This window comes from Puma concolor, chromosome A1, assembly GCF_028749965.1.
Source record: "Puma concolor isolate L17-30 chromosome A1, mPumCon1.1.hap2, whole genome shotgun sequence".
Classification (NCBI taxonomy): Eukaryota; Metazoa; Chordata; class Mammalia; order Carnivora; family Felidae; genus Puma; species Puma concolor.
The window spans coordinates 233,297,772-233,318,251 of record NC_141667.1 but is presented as its reverse complement, the minus strand read 5'-3'; the positions used below and the strand labels follow the sequence as shown (position 1 = coordinate 233,318,251).

At 48.7% G+C, this 20,480-nt stretch overlaps 1 long non-coding RNA gene across 2 annotated transcripts; it reads right to left on the bottom strand.

Annotated features, from left to right (window-relative positions):
• Nucleotides 1-308: 308 nt before the first annotated feature.
• Nucleotides 309-8,613, bottom strand: LOC147584858 (uncharacterized). 2 transcript variants are annotated; one of them, XR_015253889.1, is made up of 4 exons: nt 7,639-8,612; nt 7,417-7,516; nt 4,363-4,539; nt 309-3,400 (listed from the first exon to the last, which is right to left on the bottom strand). It is a non-coding gene; the product is annotated as an uncharacterized LOC147584858 (long non-coding RNA). The 2 variants fall into 2 exon arrangements; XR_015253888.1 differs by having other exon boundaries at nt 7,417-8,613.
• Between the last annotated feature and the right edge of the window lie 11,867 nt (nt 8,614-20,480).

Genomic DNA, 20,480 nt, shown 5'->3' with positions numbered 1-20,480 from the left:
GTAGGCAGCTGAATTCACAGCTGAGCCCGGGAAATCAGGGGGAGTGGGAGGGGGAGCAAGAGAAACGGAGAGGTGAGGAGGGACACAGAGATGGTGAACGGGACCCTGGAAGAGAAGTCAACACATCAAAGCTGTCATCAGCCTCACGGATTGCCAGGCTCTGATGCTTTTATTTTCATGCTTTGTGACCCAGCAAAAAGTCATTTCACTGTTTTGATTTTCTTGTTCCCAGGGAATAAAGATACAAAAACAAATAGGAGAAACTTCTTTAGGGGTAAATGGAAGCACATAGACATAGAGCCCAAGTGTTTAGCATTTGAATATATCCACTTGGAAAGCTTCACTCATTCGCCTGTTTATTCATTAAAGAAACACTATTGTTGATCCTGGACCGGGCACTGTACTAGGCGTTAGAAACAGAATGAACAAAGCAGACACTGTTTCTCCCCCACAGAATAGTGGGGACTTTCCACAAGGGCTTTTAGAGAAAAAGACACATGTTCTTCTGGGTCTGCCCGGACTCCCATGGCTTATAACTTCCTGGCAATGTTAGGATGTGGAGATTTGGGGAAAGTTGGGGGTTATATTGTATTCTTAGGAGGCCCAGGGAGCTTTGAGGCAGGAAGGAAACAATATTCTCCTTTCCCATCTTTTTCTGTTTTGGTGACAGGACAGAGGACGATGAGGGGAGAGAGGGATGACGGCTGGATGCTGGACTCCGGGAAATGTCATCATTGTGGTCTGAGTGACTCTGATGGCCTGATGCCCAGCCTGCAGCTTTGAAGCTTTGCTGCAAATAGAGGAAAGATGTCTGATCTGCAAAAGAGAGTTTAACTGGCTGGTGATGAGAATCAGTTAAATTTGTGGCATCTGATTTCCTTTATTCCCTGAAATGCAACTTCTGCCCTTCCTCAATTACGTAAGAGCTGGAACCTTCACGTTCTAGCATCCTACCCTTAATGAAATTCCTTCTACTCCTTTTCTTACACATATCACACATCCTTCCCCGTAGGCCATCGCAGAGGGCACGTACAGAGTAAAGCCATTCTGCAATTTCAGTAAAAGCCACGTCAAATCCTCCTAAAGCGTGCGTCGCTTTGAAAGATCAATATTCCTCCATTGGCAATTTCCCCTAACGTGGTTAGTTTAACAAAATGCAATTTGAAAGACAAAAACGTGAGAACAACTGCGTCCTTACAAGTCCTCCTTAATTTCCTGCCCTCCGACATTTCTTAGACATTTTCATGTCCTACCTCGTCGTTGGCTAAGTGAGAAAGCCGAGAAAATTTAAGAGGAAAGCGTGTATGAGTCAGAAGCTCACCTTGAGCTGGCCGACGTGAGAATGGTGCGGAGGGAGGCCTGGGGCTCATTGACAGGAGGGGAGAAGGGTCCCGGAGCCAAAAACTGGGCAGACGTCCACCTAAGAGGTCAAAAGCAAGTGGTTCTTTGTCACGCCTGCCCTCGCCAGGGTAATTATGAGGATGATGGGGATGAAGGTAAAGAGGTGGGGAAGGAGTCTCTTACTCTCTGGGAAAGGTGTCTGGGCTAAAGGGTTGAGGGTGGTTAACTGAGAGAAATGACTGTCCTCTTGCCCAGTGGTCCCGAGCTCCGTCCTGGGCTCCCCCGCCTGGCAAAAAGGACAAGCTTTCAAAAGAGACGCTTACACACGCTCTACCTGCTTCCTCACCAGCCTCTCCCCAAACCCACCTTTGCTCTGAAACCGTGTGGCCAGGTTACCGACAACCTCCATATTGGCCAGTCTAATGGGCTCTTGGGTCTTTACGTCGCTTTGTCAGACACACTTGACCACCTTTTCCATCTTGAAGCTCCGTGGCCTCGTCATGGAAGACACTCCACTGTCCTTGTTTGTCCTATTGCACCAGCCCGTCTGTCAGTCTCTTCTGGCCCTCTCCTACTCCTCCGCCGTCACGCACCTGATTAGCAATGTGCCCGGGTTACTGGGGACCATCCTTGGCCCCTTGCATTTCTGTTCTCCTCTATCTAACCCAATAGTAAGTTCTGTTTGCTTTCCTTCAGATACATCTGGTATGAGCCTGTCTCCCTGCGGCCTCCACCACAACCATCTGGGTCAAAGCTACCGTCATGTTTCCTGTGGTTGACCAAGCGGTCTCCTAACTGGTCCCACTACTTTCTCTCTTGCTTTCTCTCTTCTTCTCACAACAGAAATTTTCCACAGAGTGTTCTTTGAAAGGCAAATTATTTAAGCTGCTTCGCTACTTAAAATCTTTCAATGATGTTGCATTGCCCGATAGATAAAGGCCAATGTCTTCTCCCAGTCCCCCAGGTACTGCCTCTTCTAGCCCCTCTTGACTTTATGACCTCATCCGTGTTTGTCTCCTGTCTCTCACTTTGTCCCAGGCACAAAGGCCATCCCTAAGTTCTTGGAATACACAAAACTCTTTTCTGCCCCAGGGCCTTGGCACCCACTTCTCCCTCTGCCTAGATCACTTTCCTCTATTGCCCGGTGTTGTCTTTGAGTTGTGACTCAGTCAAAATGTCACCGCCTCAGAAAGACCTTCGCTGGTCACCCTATTCTCTGCCGTAGCCCTTATTTTCCTTCATGCACAAATCACCCTTTGCAATCGTTTATTCATTTGTTTATCGCAGCTCCCATTAGACCATAAGCATCCCAAGGACGGGGATAATAAACATCTGTCACTTATCCTTCATGCCTAGCGAAACACCCTGCAGATAACTTGTGCTCAAAGAATGGTTTTTGCATGAATGCATAAGGATAGCATCAATAACTAATACTCTGTCAGTAAGGGCTCCAGTCTTGATTACTGACCTATAGATACTTTTGTTGGTAAAACCTTTTTGGGAAATACTTAAATAATCTGCGATTGACATCCTGCATTTTCCTAAGAGGTACTCAGAGAATTCCATGCTGCATTAATTTTCAAGTAGAACAAAGCTACATTCCTTTAGAAGACGTTGGAGCAGGACAATTTCTATGGGAAGACTCTTACCCCAGTGAAAACATTTTCTCGCAAGCAGGATATAAATGGAATATCTTTGAGAGTAATACGGAAACTGAATTGAATCTCTATTGGCGACAAAGCAACGAGGATAAAGATAAGACTGAAATGCTCTTTTGAGGAATAAAACTACAACTGGCTATCAGTGAAAACTTCAAGTTTCTGACCACCATTCTCCACCCAAAACCCCCAAAAAGTTACTTTGAAAGAACTCTGGGAGTCATCAAACAGGGGAAAAGATTATTTGAAGATGGAATCTGGTTTATTACTATCTCCCGACAACTTCTAAACTGGTGTAAGATGAAAATAAACTTTTCCAGTGGCAGCAAAATTTTCCACACAAATATGTTCACCATTCAACAATGATATCATTGGGCCATTTTGTTTCTTAGGACCGAACCCTGGGGAAAAAAAAGATCCATTACTGAGGATTAAGTGTTCTTCATTTCATGTCGTTTTTGCTCAGTTTCCAAACACTTCAATTTTTAGTGAGGTTTCCTAATAATTGAATGTCTGAACAACCAAAACATAACAATTATAAGTGCTTTTCTTGCTATTTGTAATATGCTTACAAGCATATTTCCTCTGATGTGTAAGATATAAAATTTCTGTTTTCACTGGTTTTTTTTGTTTAATAAATTTTGCAGTCATAAAAATATTAGTGTCAGTGCCAATACTTTATTGTAAATCCAAAGCGATATGGACAACATGCCCACGTTGTTGTTTTGTTTCAGTTCTGCGATCACTATTGTCGCCTGGCTCCAGAAACCAGCAGTGGCCAGAGGGGGAGACAGGCCAGCCCTCGGGCACTGTGTCTGTTACGTGATGCTTCACGCCGATTGGAAAGTTTGACCTTTATCGGGTTTGTTGGTCACAGTGTTCCTAGCTTACTTGCTGCGATCTTGACCGGGCTGGTGTACCTGAGCCAAACTGAGGCCATGTGGCTTTTCACCCAGAGGAAGAGGACAGACGTTCGCAAGGCATATGGCAAGTGTCTCTCTCAATCACTACGTCACCCTATGGTGCCGGTGGCACTGGTACCATGTTTCAGCTGAGGACACTAGGGCTTCAAGAGGTTAAGTAGCATCCCCAAGATCCCAAAGCCACTGAGTGTGGGAACCAAGAGCTGAGCCCACGCCAGTCTGACGCCGAAGCCTTTTCGGCTCTGCCTCCCTAGGTCACGGCAGGAACCACCCGAAATTGTGTTTTCGCAAGAACACAGCCCCAGCCTTTCTAAGAGAAAAGGAAGAAGGGTTGAAGTGGTTTTGTGTTGTGCCAGAACACGGCGATGGAATTTCTGAGCCAAGTCCCCAGCTGCAGAGGGTGAAACAACCGAATTGGCCACCGTTCAGAGGTACCCTACCTTCTGCAGGGCGTTCGAGCCCCATATAGAATGGAGACGTGGGGCACTGGGCTGGCTCAGTCGGTTAGGCGTCCGACTCTTGGTTTTGGCTTACATCATGGTCTCACAGTCGGTGATTCTCTCTCCTTCTCTCTCTGCTCCTCGGCTCATACGCACGCGTTCTCTCACGCTCTCTCTCTCAAAAATAAATAAACTGTATTTTAAAAGCCCCCCCCCAACAACAACAACAATAACAAAGCACAAATAAAATGGAGAACAGTCTTCTTTTTTTCACTCTTGCTTCCAAGGCTGGTTAACCCACTAGGAGAATGAGGAGAACCTTGTCTATAGGAACATCTGGGGAGGCTTTCCTCAAGTTCAAATTCCTGTAAAATTTTAACTGCAGGTGGTCCAGTTATTAAGTTGGATAACAAGTGGGGCGCCTGGGTGGCTCAGTCGGCTGAGCGTCCGACTTCGGCTCAGGTCATGATCTCATAGTCCATGAGTTCGAGCCCCGTGTCGGGCTCTGTGCCGACAGCTCGGAGCCTGGAGCCTGCTTTGGATTCTGTGTCTCCCTCTCTCTCTGACCCTCCCCCCACTCATGCTCTGTCTCTCTCTGTCTCAAAAAAAATAAATAAACGTTAAAAAAAAAAATTAAGTTGGATAACAAGTACTCCTGCTATTCCTGCTAATACTACCACAATTATTGCTACTATGGGGTACGGTTTTCAGATACCTAACTCAACCGTCCTTGATTGGGGCTTCCTGGTGGATTCGTGATCTGCCAAGAACGTGGCAGGGTTTTCGAGACACCTCTGGTGTGGCAGTGTTGATGACAACTGAAAATGAAAGCTTACTGTTTTCAGTGTTCGGCACCCCAGAGGTCACACTTTAGTGGGTACTGTGAATATTTAAAATAATTAAATTGAAATGATCACTGTATTTCATTAAAGTTGTGGGTTCTAACCTAGCAGGAACTTACTATCAACTTGCATTGGGACATGCTGTATGCTCTTTGCCTCAAATTGATTTTTCAATACAACTCACAGGTTTGTTTCAATCAGCACGCATTCTTTCAGGTTATTGTGTTCGCTTTTGTTGTAGACTTCCAATAGAAGTTAGCCGCTGCTAAATTGAATGGCGAAAACGTACCAGTAATAATTGACAAAACATTCATGGCTCGTTGAAGTAAAAAATCCTTTGGAAATAGAATAAAACAATAGTATGCGCCGAAAAGTATTGCAAAACACAGTTAAATCTCTCCAAGGTAATGGCAAATCAGAGAGGCTGTCGTCTCTTGGATGTCACTCAGTGCCTGCAATAAATGATATCAGCCTTTCTTAATCTAGGAGTTGATTTTAGCAAAGCAATTCAGCTCCATACCAAGCTGCAATAAAATGCAAATGATTGTCAGGCCTTGTACGTTTCCGGGTTTGTAGCTAAAGACTTAAGTGGAGTCCCACCAGGCCTTCCTGGCAACACTCAGTCAACATTTTAGGGAATTAAGTGCCAATAAATCAGAGGTCGATTTAGGTTTGGGTTTAAGTTGTACACATGGAAGAAAAGTAGCACTGCCGTATTGGAGTTTCGGGTTTTTGTCTTTCATCGTCGAAACCGTGACATTCAGGAATATGGCTCTGCTGACTTCTTAAACTGAGGCCTTTGGTTCTTTTTGCTTTTTCCAAAGGCACGACAGTTTATTCAGGCTGCTATCACCGCTCCTGTTCCCTTACAAGTTTAAAGAAACTGGACTATGTAAGCTACCAGCTCGACCCAAAGAGCTATTTTGTGACATAAAGTCTTTCTCGGCAAACCCCGGAAAAAATTTAAAAGCAGATCAACAAGGGAAATGCTCATAAAGTCCAAAAGACCTCGGCGCCATCTGATTAGGTAAAAGCAAAATTGCCGAATGATACGTACAATATTTCTAGAAAAAGAATCCTCTAGATGCATGCATCCACGTACTCCAGACTGTAACAAGGACCCCGCGGGAAGAGGAGATCGCAACGGGGAGCAAAGGGGACGTGTCTGGGTCTTATTTTGAAGGTAGACATTAAGGAGCAGAGCAAAACGAGGTGCAAACAGGCCAACAAATAACCGAGAACCCCGAGACTTCTGAACGAGTCGCAGCGTGTATTAGTTTGCTAGTGCGGCCGTAACGAAATAGCACAGATGGAAGGGCCGAAACAACAGAGATCTGGCTTCGCACAGTTCTGGAGGCTGGGAGTCTGAGACCAAGGTGTCAGCAGGCTTGCTTTCTCCGGAGGCCTCTCCCCCGGCTCGCAGGTGGCCCTTCCTCCCTGTGTCCCCCCGCGGCCTTTTCTCCAGATGGGTGCTCATCCCCAGGGGGACTCTCCCTCTATGGACTCACATCCTTTGCTGAGAACACCAGCCATATTGGACCAGAGCCTGCCCTAAAGGCTCCACAGTAGCTTGGATCACGTCTTTGAAGATCCTACCTGTGTCCAGTCAACGTCCTGAAGTACCGGGGCTGAGGACTTCAACACATGACTTTGGCGGGTGACGCAATTCGGCCCATAACACAGGGTGTTCGTTTTATTTCATTTGTTGTTATGGGAATTAAGCCTGCTTCTATCAAATGCAACACGATTTTGATTTTTATTTTTTTAAGGAGGTGTCATACCCAGCGTGGAGCCCAACGTGCAGTTGGAACTCACGACCCTGGGATCAGGACGTGAGCTGAGATCAAGAGTCAGACGCTCGGGGCATCTGGGTGGCTCAGTTGGTTAAGCGTCTGACTCTTGATCTCCGCTCAGGTCATGATCTCACCGTCGTGGGATCAAGCCTTGCATCGGGGCTTTGCAGCCATGCTTGAGGTTCCCTGTCTCCCTCTCTCTCTGCTCCTCCCCTGTTTACATGTGCCTCCTGCCCCCCCGCCCAAAAAAAAGAAAAAAGGTCAGACGCTTAACCGACTGAGCCACCCAGGTGCCCCAAATACTAAACCATTTTAATAAACCACATGAGGAGTACAATTCTTCATGAACATCTGAACATTGGTTACGCACTTACTTCAATGCATTTCCCAAACAATTTAAATTACAATTATAGGCTCACCGTGACTGATTATTTGAAACTTCAAGTATTTCCACTTCATACTCCAGACCGGCCTGTGTATATTCCACAGCATATTGGCTTTAACAACGGCCATGCAGTTCTGCACCAGAGAGAGACCAGACATACACCAGGGAGGACTTTGAACTTGTGTCCTGGTAAACCAAGTCTCAGATACTACAGCCCCCCTCAGCTTCACACTAAAGAGCAACTTAAAGATTGTACCTCTCAACCCAGTCCTCAAATGCCATTTCTGTAAGGTGCCCTCCTTCCTGCTCCCATGGAACTTGGCTCGTATCTCCACTGTCCCGCTCATCAACCGTAAACCGGGCTGCAGAATGCCCTGCTGGCCGTGTTCCAGGCTGGCTTGTGGGTGAGCCAAGCACAGGCTGTGTGTCACCACCTCTTTCTCTCCCTCAGCTTCTAGCAAAGGTGTGCCACGCAGCAGGTGTTAGGAGTTGAATTGTATCCCCCACAAACGTACACGTTCAAGACCTAACTCCCAGTGCCTCAGAAGGTCGCCATATTGGAAATAGGGTCATTACAGGTGCCATTGGTTACGGTGAGGCCATCCCGGAGTGATTCAGGATGACCGGCGTCCTCATAAAAAGGGCAGATTTGGACACAGACATGCTGACAGGGAGCCTACCACGTGGCCACCAAGACAGGGACTGGGACGTTGCTTCTGGAATGTCAAATCTTGCCAGCAAACGCCAGAAGCCAGGAGACAGGCATGGAATAAATTCTCGCTGGTGGCCTCGGAAGAAGCCAGCCCTGCCAAGGCCTCGATCTTGGGCGTCTGGCCTCCGGAACCGTGGGGCGATCGATTTCTGTGTGCAAGGCGCCCAACGTGCGGTACTTTCTGGCACCTCGGGGAAACTGATTCCGTGCAGATCAGTCAATAGAGTGAAAAAGAGCCCGATGAAAACCGCCCGCAGACAGCTGGCCTCACTAGGACCTGTGGTTGCCCTTCCTGTAATTATCTGTGGAATCTGATTCTCTCCAGGTGCCTGTCCCCTTGCTGCGGTGTCTCCTGCCGACAAGACGGCACAGGCTCCTAAGTGACAGGAGGAAGGCTTATTTCAGGCATCGCGCAGGGCGCCCGCCTCCTTCTGCCTCCGGGCAAGCAAACATTTGTTTCTGAGTGCTGCGGAAGCTGTCCTTTGTTTAAAGGAAGGCCCACCCCAGAGGAGGGGTCAGACGGCAAGAAATGAGCTTTGCGGCTCAAACTTTTTTGCAGGCACCAATTTGTAAACAGCTTGGCCTGCGCTCCCGGGCCAGGCACGGGCTGTGCGGTGACACCCACTTCCTCCTCTCACGCTTGTTTATCGGGCTGTGCGGTGACACCCACTTCCTCCTCTCACGCTTGTTTATCGTCTCGCGGAGACCATTCTCAACGCCTTGCCGCCTCGGCTGCGCTGCGGGTCTTAACGCGGAAGCGGGTCTTGGGGATCCCCAGAGCCGCTTGGGGAACTGAGATAGAGAACCAATCTGCACGTGTGGCTGATGCACATCCCCCATCCTGCGGGGTGCTAGGTCCTGAATGTTCTGTGGCTTACAGTTCAGGTATCCTGGCGGCCGCGGGTCAGACGCCACAAAGTCCCAGTTTTAATTTGCTTGCTTGTTTGTTTACTTGTTTGTTTGTTTATTTCACTATGTATCGCTCAGGATTGTTCTGCAAATGCGTCCCTATGCAAAACACGGCCAGGAGGGGTTCATCTGGAAAAGAAAAAGGAAAGGGAATCCACCTCCTTGGAGCAGGGCTAGCCTTCTGTGCAGACGTTAGCTCACTGAATCTCAACAAAGATAAAACCTACTTGGAGACTAGGTATTATGTCTCTGCTTTCACGGGGAGAAATTGACGTTTGGGGAAGTTAAATTGCATGCCCACATTCATTCGACTCACGGTAGGCCGGGGATTCACAAACCACATCTGCCTGACTGCCGGGCTGGTGCCTTGTCCACGTTACCAGCAGGGTTATGTAAAGGCTGGGCGGCTGTGCAGACAAGAACCAGAAAAGCAGGCCAGGGATCATTGCTGTAAATGGGTACAAAGCAGAGCTGAGAGTTTCCACACAACCGAGGAACAGATTGCGGGCTCTCATCTGATAAGTAGGTCAGAGCAATTCCTCAGGAAAAAGAGACTTTCAGAGAAATTTGCTACAGTGGCCTTTTATAGTTATGGCATCACTATAGTTATGCCCGACGTCTCCCACCACTCAGGAGCTGTCTGAGCTCCCTCCCTCGGAAACCGGGGGCCACGATGGAGCGGGTTCAGTCGTGGGAGGGGGTGTAGGCAGCGCGGGGAGGTGAGTCACAATTACTGGAGGCAGGGGGCCAAGGAGACGCCAGGCCAGAGTTAGAATGGACAGGCCAGGGCGGGGTCTCCAGGCCACATGGGTTTGGGCCCGGGGGGTCTGTGTGCCTGGGCGTACACACAAAGGCAGATAAAGGAGCCAGTGCTTGGAAAGGTCAAAGCAGATGGAAATAGGGGAGGTCTGGACTCATCCCCGACCCAGAGGCAATCTGCTTACGTGCTTTGTTTATTTTAAGTAGCACCTTTGGGTGCACATATGAAGACATACAAACAGGCGTAAACATTTTCCAGCTGGCCATTTTTTACATCATCCCTCGCTTTTAAAAAGAAATGTTTATTTTTGAGAGAGCAAGCATGAGCAGGGAGGGGGCAGAGAGAGAGTGATACAGAGAATCCCAAGCCGGCTCCGCACAGAGCCCGACGTGGGGCTCGATCCCACGAACCGTGAGATCATGACCTGAGCCGAAATTAAGACTCAGATGCTTAACCGACTGAGCCACCCAGGCGCCCCTACATCATCCCTTGATTAAAGGTGACACCAGTCTAGCACCAGGAAGCCATTCCTGTGGGCGGTTCAAGTAACAGAACGGCAGCCTTGGATGAAGAGCCGTCTAGAAATAGCTAGCACAGGGGCGCCTGGGTGGCTCAGTCGGTTAAGCGTCCGACTTCATCTCAGGTCACGAACTTGCCGTCCCCGAGTTCGAGCCCCGAGTCGGGCTCTGTGCTGACAGCTCAGAGCCTGGAGCCTGCTTATGATTCTCTGTCTCCCTCTCTCTCTGCCCCTCCTCCACTCTCTCTCTCTCTCTCTCTCTCTCTCTCTCAAAAATAAATAAATAAAGCAGGGCGCCTGGGTGGCTCAGTTAAGCGTCCGACTTCATCTCAGGTCATGAACTTGCGGTCCGTGAGTTCGAGCCCCGTGTCGGGCTCTGTGCTGATAGCTCGGAGCCTGGAGGCTGCTTCTGTTTCTGTGTCTCCCTCTTTCTCTGCCCCTCCTCCAATTGCGCTCTGTCTCTCTCTGCCTTTCGAAAATGAATAAATGTTAAACAAACAAACAAACAAAAGGAATAGCTGGCACAAATGGGTCTAAAAGCAGCTGAGCATTTTTTGCGGGGTTCCCGTGCCTTGGGACGGCCTGCTGAACCCGCCTGCAGAGAAGCTCTAAGGTGTTTCCTCTGGGGAAACACCTCCGTCCCCCTGGTGACCCCAGGGCCTTTGCAGTGGAGGGGAATCAGAGCAGCCCGTTCCTCTGAAGCAGAAGGGCCGAGTGTGGCGTCCCACTGGCCTCGTGGCTCTGCCCGGTCAGTCACCCCAGGCTCCGTAAGTGGACGCTCATCAGGGCCGACCTTCACAGCGCCTGCGACCAAGCCTGGCATCTCCCACAGCACAAGTTCGGGGAGCTGGTCCTGCACCCTCCCCAGTCGGGCCTTAGCGGGGGGCCTCGGGAGTCCGGCGGATAAGCCGGGTAACCGAACATATGCAAGCTGTTCACTCTGTCCGTAAAACAGTGACGACACCGAGGAGAAATTGCCCTGTTAAGAAAGAACTCAGCTCCTCGCCATTCCGTGCCTGGCTCTGCCGGCTGCAGGGACTTCTTTCCAGCGATTAAAATAAACAGTCCCACGTGCGCACAGCCAACCTTGGGGAGAAGGTGTCAGGAACCAAAGATGCCACGGAACTTGAAAGGCGCGAAGAGCAGCCTGGCTCTCTCGAGTTGGGAGGCGGCCTCGCTGAGAGGGTCGGAGTCTCGACGACTTTGGAACTGGACGAGAAGGCCGGGCTCACAAGGCGCGGCCTCCGCGTTTAATGGCAACGGAGCCTGGCGACTAGTTTTTCTGGGATCACCACTGGAAGAGAGGAGCGGAGACCGTGGGCTGCTCTGACTGCGGGTGCGGTGCTCCCCCTGCCCAGTAGAGACCACGGGGCGGGGCGCAGGCTCCCGGGGAGACGGGGCCGGGTCTGATTCTGGAACCGGAGGCCTCGGGGAGGAGGGCTGCCCACGGGGGAAAGAGCGAGTGAGAAGGAAGCCATGGGGCAAAGGCGAATAGTGTGCTCCTGGGGCCAGAGGGGAGGCCCGCCTGGGGAGCAGGGAGAATTGAAGCTGAGTGGTAAGGGTCAGAGGTCATCCTTGCAGAAAGTGGCCACCGAGCTGGCTAGGGAAGCGGAGAGGAAAGGGCAAGCACGGGGCTTCCCGGCCGAGCCCCTGACAATGACCCCCGCAGCTGTGCGGCCACACCCGGCTGCCGCGGAGCTGAGGCCTCCGTCAAGGTCAGAAAGCTGCCGGCTAGGCGGTGCTGCGTGTGTGCGCCAGAAGTCGCCGCTTCTAAACCAGAACCCACCGCCCCTGCCGCGACCCCTACCGGCAGACTGGATGTTCTGTGCCCTGTTTCTCTTCCCACGGACCTCAGGTCCGCATCAGAATCGCACCCGAGCGCATCCGACCCCGGGGATCACGATCAAAGCTGGAACGCTCACTTAGCTGCGTGGGAGTCAGGAAAATGGGGTTTTAGCCTCCGCTTGTACAGCTGATGTTGGAACGCTGGAAGGGTCCGGAATGGATGGTGGACAAGCCAGTCCGCAACATTCACTACAGAGGCAGGGCCTGGAGCCCCAGGACGGGGACCGTGCCTGGGAGCTTGGGTATTATGGTCAGAAGCAAGGATGGGGCGCCCGGGGGGGGGGGGGTTCAGTCAGTTAAGCGTCCGGTCATGATCTCGCGGTTTGTGGGTTCGAGCCCCGCGTCGGGCACTGTGCGGACGGCTCCGAGCCTGGAGCCTGCTTCGGATTCTGTGTCTCCCCCTCTCTCTCTGCCCCTCCCCCAACTTGTGCTCTGTATCAAAAATAAATAAACGTAAAAAAAAATTAAAAAAAAAAGGAGTCGCTGATGAGGGCTTGGGCAGAGTCAGGAAGACAGTGCTTTTGAAAAGACTTATGTAAAAACATTATTCAGGGGCACCCGGTGGCTCAGTCCATTACGTGTCCAACTTCGGCTGGGGTCACTATCTCACGATTTGTGAGTTTGGGCCTCCAGTCGGGCTCTGTGCTGCCTGCTTCAGATCCTCTGTCCCCCCACTCTCTCTGCCCTTCCCCTGCTTGCTCTCTCTCTCTCTCTCTCTCAAAAATATTTTTTTAAATATAATTTAAAAAATAAAATTAAAATAAAAAAAAAAACATTATTCAGACCAGATATTTCTCTGAGAACAGAAGTCTTGGGCAAAGAGGACTATTCAGGAGCTGGTTGTTGTAATATTCTAAAGTCAGAGATGCCGACAGCACAGAGTGGGGGCGGCGGGGGGTAGAGAGGAACAGAATAATAGCTAACAGCAAGCTGCGAATATCTGATGACTGAGGAGACGGGTCACGAAATGAATCATAAACTATGTGCAGAGGCTGTATCACCTGTCCTTGAACTCTCGGCGTCCCCCCCCCACCCGCCAATACATGGCTTGTAGGTGATCAATAAAGAACGAGTGAACGAGAAGGGAAGTCAAACATGGCAAGTGGTTGTCAAAAGGCAGGTAGGTGATCAAATAACCACTTAAAACAATGAGTCCGTTGGTGGCGCTGTTATTCCCTCCGTGTAGCCAGTAGCCTGAGAGGTGAATAGAAAGAGCACTTTACAAAGAGTCAAGGGAGGGACTGAGGAGTTTGGGGGGTAGAGAAAGGGGAGACAGTAACAAATGGTGCTGATTCTGCAGCAGAAGGGAGGGTCCCGGGAGAACAGCCTGAACCTTGAGGGTGGCCCCATGTGGGAGTGAAAGTCACCCTGGCCAGGCGGAGGGAACCCTGGCTCAGCCACAGGACAGAGAGGGCAGGCTGGAGCTTCTCCACAGGGACTGTGCAGCAGTGCATCTGAACCTTCTTCCTTTCCTTCCATTCCCCTCTGCCCCTGCCCCCTTCCGCACACCCCGGAGCATCATAATTAGAGCACTAAGGTATACACTTAAAAATCAAAGGACTAGCTGTTGCTGCAAACCGAAATGCTGACACAGAAGGAAGACTTGAAGTAATCTCAGCGAATGCAGACGGGAAAGACACGAATGTTAAGGCAAACACGGAAGATACTAGATACGGTGCAAACATGAAGATAATCCAACATAAGGATAATTGGCGACCCTGCAGCAGAGGACTGACAAGTAGAACAGAAGATGTGCTCAAAGAGATATACAAAAAAACTTCCCAGAGGGAACTGAATCTGCAGATTAAAAGTACACCCCACGATCCTGCAGATTTTTACCCTCAAGGCCCTGTTCCGCGGCTCACCCTGGAGAAGCTTTTGAACTCTTGGCGTCCACGGAGAAGTTTCCAGGCACCCGGTAAAACGCCATCAGCTCTAAAAGAAACAAGTGAGACTGACCACAGCAACCAAAGCCTTAGACAGTGGATTGGAAGATGGAATCCACTTAAATATAGGGTCAAAACTAAATAATCATGGGAACACGTAATTACGGAGCACAGTGTATGTGTTAGGAATCTGAAAAATACTAAAGTTATCACACAACCGACAAAAAATTCAGAGGAGTTCAGTTGGAAGAAGCATAAACGTTTTTCATCCATTGGAGAAAGGAATCGATCGGTGTTATCTGACATTGATACAGAAAGTTACAGAAATAATAACCCAGCCTCTTTTTTCTTTTTTTCCCCCCTTCATAATTGCTTTCTTTGATCCTACAGGGATCTTTGGGAAACAGCCCTCTCGCGCTGAGAAACTTTAATGTGACCTTTGACCTCAGTAACTCTTTCAACTCCCCTGAGTCTCTTTTGTCCAGTGCAACTGAAACGCAGCGCCTACAGAATTCAAGACCGCTTCTATTTTACGACCCCGAGTTTCTAAAAGTGACTTTGCTCATTAACTGTCTCTACCCACAGTGTGAATAGAAAAGACTCAGATCGTGGTCTTATTTAGGAGTGAGGGGCTTGCGGTCATCTCTCCATCTTTAGGACTATTTGAATTCTTCATGATAAAGCAGTTTTTGTTTTGCTTTTAAACTCTCTAAATTTGAGTGTAGCTGACGCGTAACGTTCGCGGCAGGTGTAAACATAGTGATCCTACAACTCTGTGCGTTCTGCTGGGCTCACCGCAAATGTAGCTACCATGTGTCACCACACAAGGCTGCTATAATGCCACTGACTGCCTGCCCTACGCTGTGCCTTTGTCCCCGAGACTTAGTCACTCCATCCCTGAAGGCCTGTGTCTCACGCTCCCCTTCACCCATCTTGCCCATCCCACACCCACGCCCCTCTGGCAACCATCAGTTTGTTCTCTGTATTTATAAGGCTGACTCTGATAACATGCATTTTTTAAATTTATTCATTTATTTTTGATAGACAGCGCAAGTAGGGGAGAGGCAGAGAGAGGGGGAGAGAGAGGATCCCAAGCGAGCTCTGCACCGCCAGCACAAAGGCCCATGCGGGGCTTGAACTCACAAACTCTGAGATCTTGACCTGAGCCGATTATCAAGAGTTGGACGCTTCACTGACAGAGCCACCCAGGTGGCTCCCCCTGCCACCCCCCTGGTGGCTCACCCCCCAGATCACAAGCATTTTTTGACAAGAGCAATTTATAATTTCTCACGCCAGAAAGGCTGGTGGGAATTACGCCCAGATGATCAGAGCCCATCCGGGGTGCTGTGAAAGTGGGTGACACTTATTCGGGCGGCTGTCTTCAGAAAAAGTCCAAAGTCCCTGGCAGGGCTTCCTGGGTTCCTCATGACACGCTCCCTGCCCACCTTTCTAGCCTCAACTTTCTGACGTACTCGTTCAAGGTCATGTATTTCAAAATCTCAAAATCTCCTGGCCAGGTGCCCCCACCGCACCTTTCTGACACTCCACCATGCCCCTTTCCCTGGATAATACTCATATTTTTGAAAAAATGTTATTATTTTTTATTGTGGTAAAATATATGCAAACATAACATTTATCATTTACCCATTTTTTTAAGTGTGCAATTGAGGGGCATGATGCATATTCACACTGTTGTGCGACCATCACCACCGTCCATCTCCAGGACTCTTTTCATCTTCCCAAACTGAAACGCTGTCCCCATTAAACACTAACTCCCCATTCCTTCCTCCTCCTGGCCCCTGGCAACCTTTACTTTTTACCTCCACAATGTTCGTCCTTCTGTGTCTGCTTATTTCACGTGAAATAGCATCTTCAAGGCTCATCCGTGTTGCAGCAGGTGTCAAAATGTCCTTTTAAAGGCTGGATAGTATTCCGTTGAATGGAAATACCCCATTTTGCATTCCCGTTCATCTGTTGATGGACATCTGGGTAGTTTCCGCCTTTGGGGTTTTGCGAATAATGCTGAACACTGAACGCTGATGTACAGATCCTTCTCATTTTTCTTTTAAGTAGGTTCCGTGCCCAGCATGAAGCCCAATGTGGGGCTTGAACTCACAACCCTGAAATCACGACCCGAGCTGAGATCAAGAGGTGGTGCGTAACTGACTGAGCCACCGAGGCGCCCCTAAATCCTACTCATTTTTTAAAAATGTTTATTTATTTATTTATTTATTTTTGAGAGAGAGAGAGAGTACAAACAGGGGAGGGGCAGAGAGAGAGGGAGACACAGAATCCGAAGCAGACTCCAGGCTCTGAGCTGTCAGCCCAGAGCCCATCACAGGCCTCGAACCCACAAACCGCAAGATCACGACCTGAGCAGAAGTCGGACGCTTAACCGACTGAGCCACCCAGGTGCCCCAAAATCCTACTCGTGTTTAAAGATAATACTTGGACATTATCGTTTCCCAAAAGCCCTTCCTGGTTTCCCTGTTTCGGATTGGTACTGGCCCACTGTGTTCTCATGAAATCTTGTGGATATACAATCGTATCTGTCAGGTTATATCACAGTTGCTGGCTTATAAGTTCTGCTTATCATCTGCCTCCACTAGACTATTGGCTTCTTGAGAGCAGGAATCATTCCATTTGACTCAGAATCCCTGATGGCTCACCTATGCTTAGAACACAGGCAACACTCGATTATATTTAGGAAGGGGATTCATCGGCCAAGGTTGCAGCATATTCTAGTGAAACAGCTGAAAAAAAAAAAACAAACAGCTGGACCACTGATGTCAGAGAGCGTAAGAATCCCACAGACGTTCTAATATGCAGACCCATCAGAGTTCAGAGCTGGTAGGGAAAGGGGAAAAAAAAAAAAAAGACTAAACAAAAAAGTAGTGAGATGGGATCCCTGAAGATGTTTTATCCCTGGGAGCTTTTATGGTAGCAAACCCCACCCATATTGCTGAATCTTTAACATTTCTTAAGAATTATCCGTTGCCTACTGTGTTGGTGTTCTCTAGAAAGACAGGACCAATAGGATGTATGTACACGTAGAGACAGGATTTATTATAAGGAACTGATTCATGCAATCAAGGAGGCTGGCAAGTCGTAAGATCCGCAGTTGGCAAGCTGGAGATCCAGAGAAGCTGATGGCATAGTTCCAGCCTAAGGGCCAGAAGGTTTGATACCCAGGAAGAACTGATATTTCAGTTGTAGTCCAAAGGCAGGAAAAAAGCCCATGTCCCCAGTGTGAAGGCCAGCAGGCAGGAAGAATCCTCTCTCACGCCCAGGAGGGGCAACTTTTTGTTCTAGTCAGGCCTTCAACTGATTGGATAAGGCCCACCATATCACAGAGTGCAATCTGCACGACTCAGTCTGCCAATCTGAAGGTTAATCTCATGCAAAACTAGCCTCATGGAAATACTCAGAATAACATCTGGTTGCCCCCCATGGCCCAGTCATGTTGACACACAAAATTTTAGCCATCACACATAGCTCCCGAAACCATACATGTGCCCAATTTTCTGATCCCACATAGGGGTGAGCAGGGAAATAACATTAGAAGACTGTGTTTGTCCTTAAAATACACAAGAATCTTAATGGCCTCTTCGTTCAGAATCAAGAAGCAACCCAAATGTGCATCGACAGTAGAATGGAGTTTTAATTGAGGTGTTTTCACATATCACAGATGCTCTGCACCCTGCTGCTGGGAAATGATCTGGAAAGAAAACAAGTGTGAATCGGGCTCCGTACAGGAGGCTGGGCTCCTTATATTCATTCCATGGCTTTCCTGTACTCTCACTTTTCTCCAGTTTTGCTTCACTCGATTTTAGAATATAATGTTCTCAAAATAAGATTTCAAGGCCACATAATAGTGTTTGGGGCAGCCTGTGTCCTATTTTTATATGTATTCTCCTACCCAGCTGTGCTCACTGGTCCCAGCACCTAAGTGTGACAATGGCCCTTGCACCCAGCCAGGAGGGCTGACTGAGGACCCCTCCCCCCCCCGCCCCCCTCCCCCCCAGCTCTCTACCTCCAGGGGGCGGAAGTTCGGTTCCCTTCATGGGAGTTGAGGACCACAGGAAAAAAGTTAATGCGTTCTCTGGTCTGATGGCAGGAGATTCACAGCCGGGATGGAAGAATGGTCCCTCGGGAGCAAGGAGGACAGAGAAGCAGGAATAAAAAGACTCGAAAGTCTCTCAAGAGGTTACACAACTACTAGCCTGGACCCTTCAAGAATATCAATGTCTTGAAAGATGAAAACAACAGGGGATTCCCCTGGGAGGAAGAAGACTAAGGTTACGTGAAATTAAATGAAATCTGTGGGGCGCCTGGTGGCTCAGTTGGTTGGGCATCTGACTTTGGCTCAGGTCATGGTCTCACAGCTCGTGGGTTCAAGCCCCGCGTCGGGCTCCGTGCTGACAGCTCAGAGCCTGGAGCCTGCTTCGAGTTCTGTGTCTCCCTCTCTCTCTGCCCCTAATCCACTTGCATTCTGTCTCTGTCTCTCTCAAAAATAAATAAACATTAAAAAAAAAAATTTTTTTTTTTTTTTTTAAATGAAACGCGTGATAACTTGATTGGACCCTAGATTGAGGGTGGGGAAGACAGCTTAGAGAGTGTTATTGGGACAATTGTGGGACATTTCAATATTGGCCGCATTTTAAATAACATGCTTCGGGGCGCCTGGGTGGCACAGTCGGTTAAGCGTCCGACTTCAGCCAGGTCACGATCTCGCGGTCCGTGAGTTCGAGCCCCGCGTCGGGCTCTGGGCTGATGGCTCAGAGCCTGGAGCCTGTTTCCGATTCTGTGTCTCCCTCTCTCTCTGCCCCTCCCCCGTTCATGCTCTGTCTCTCTCTGTCCCAAAAATAAATAAACGTTGAAAAAAAAAAAATTTAAAAAAATAACATGCTTCAAATCAGTTAAATATCCTGACTGTGAAATGAATTCCCTGAATACTTGTCAGTAAATAGATGCTACAGGATTTCGGGGTAAAGGGGCACGAATCCTTTCAAAGGATTCAGCACTCACCTCCCAAATCTTTGTTTCTTTGTATTCCATGTACCTATTTGTCTTTACAGGTCTAGAGAGAAGGCAAATGTGGCAAAACGGTAACAAATGATAGATATGTAGACGAAGGCTACGTGAGTTGTCATTAGACAATGTTTGCAACTTTCCTGTGGGTTTGGAATTTTCCAGATGCAAAGTTGGGGAAATTTTTTTTTTAAGATGATTTGAGAGAGACCGAGAAAGCAAATGGGGGTGGTACCCCCCCCCCCCAACTCTCTTCCGAGAGAGGAGAGAGGAGAGAGGGAGAATCCCCAGCAGGCTCTGTGCTGTCCGTGCAGAGCCCCACATGGGGCTCAGCCCCATGACAGTGAGATCATGACTGGAGGCTTAACCGACCGAGCCACCCAGGTGCCTCAACATTTTCCTAATAATTTCTCATATTGATTTATGTGTAGAAATGCTTGAAATAGCTTACATGTCCAAAATTAGGTGAAATCCAGGAAGCTCAGAGGCGGCCTGGACTACTGTCATTAAATCCCTAGTGCCTTGCGTCTTTCCTGGTGTGCGTTAAAAACTTCTTTCTTTGCCCTTTGTTTTTATGGAGCTCTAACTCGTATCCAGAGATTACATAAAGCACATAAATCTTAAGCGAACAGCTCGGTTGTTAGAGGTGTATGTGCACTCCCTTGTAAACATTTCAACATAGAGAATATTTCCAGCACCGCGGAAAACCCCCTCATTCTCTCTCCTAGGTAATCGCACCCCTCACCAGCAAAGGGTAACGTTATTCTGATTCCATCACCAAACACCAGGTTTGCCTGTTTGTGAACTTCATTTAGATGACCTCATACAGTATATATATATTTTTTATGTCTAGCTTCTCCCTTTAATAATGTTGTCGCACGTAGCAGTGGCTATTGTTTTACGCTGCCCTATAATCTTTTACTGTCTGAACGATACTGCGATTTAAAAATCCATTCTGCTGTTGATGGGCACTTGGGTTGGCTCTTGTTTGTGAACCAAGTAGCTATGAAGACCCTTGTACATGTCCTTCATGGACAAACATCCGTCTCTGTTGAGTATTCATCCAGGAGTAGAATTTCTAGGTCCCAAGATATACATATTTTTAGCTTTGGTAGATAACGACAAGAGCGTTTGTACAACAGTTGTTCTAATTTACAGGCTCACCAAGAATACGCAAGCATTCTGGTTGCTTCACAACTTTGCCAACACTTGATATTGTCGTCCTTTTGATTTTAGCCATTCGAGGGGCACCTGGGTGGCTCAGTCGGTTGAGTGTCTGACTTTGGCTCAGATCTTGTGGTTCGTGGGTTCAAGCCCCGCGTCGGGCTCTGTGCCAACAGCTCGGAGCCTGGAGCCCGCTTCGGATTCTGTGTCTCCCTCTCTCTCTGCCCCTCCCCCTCTCGTGCTCTGTCTCTGTCTCTCAAAAATAAAAAAAAAA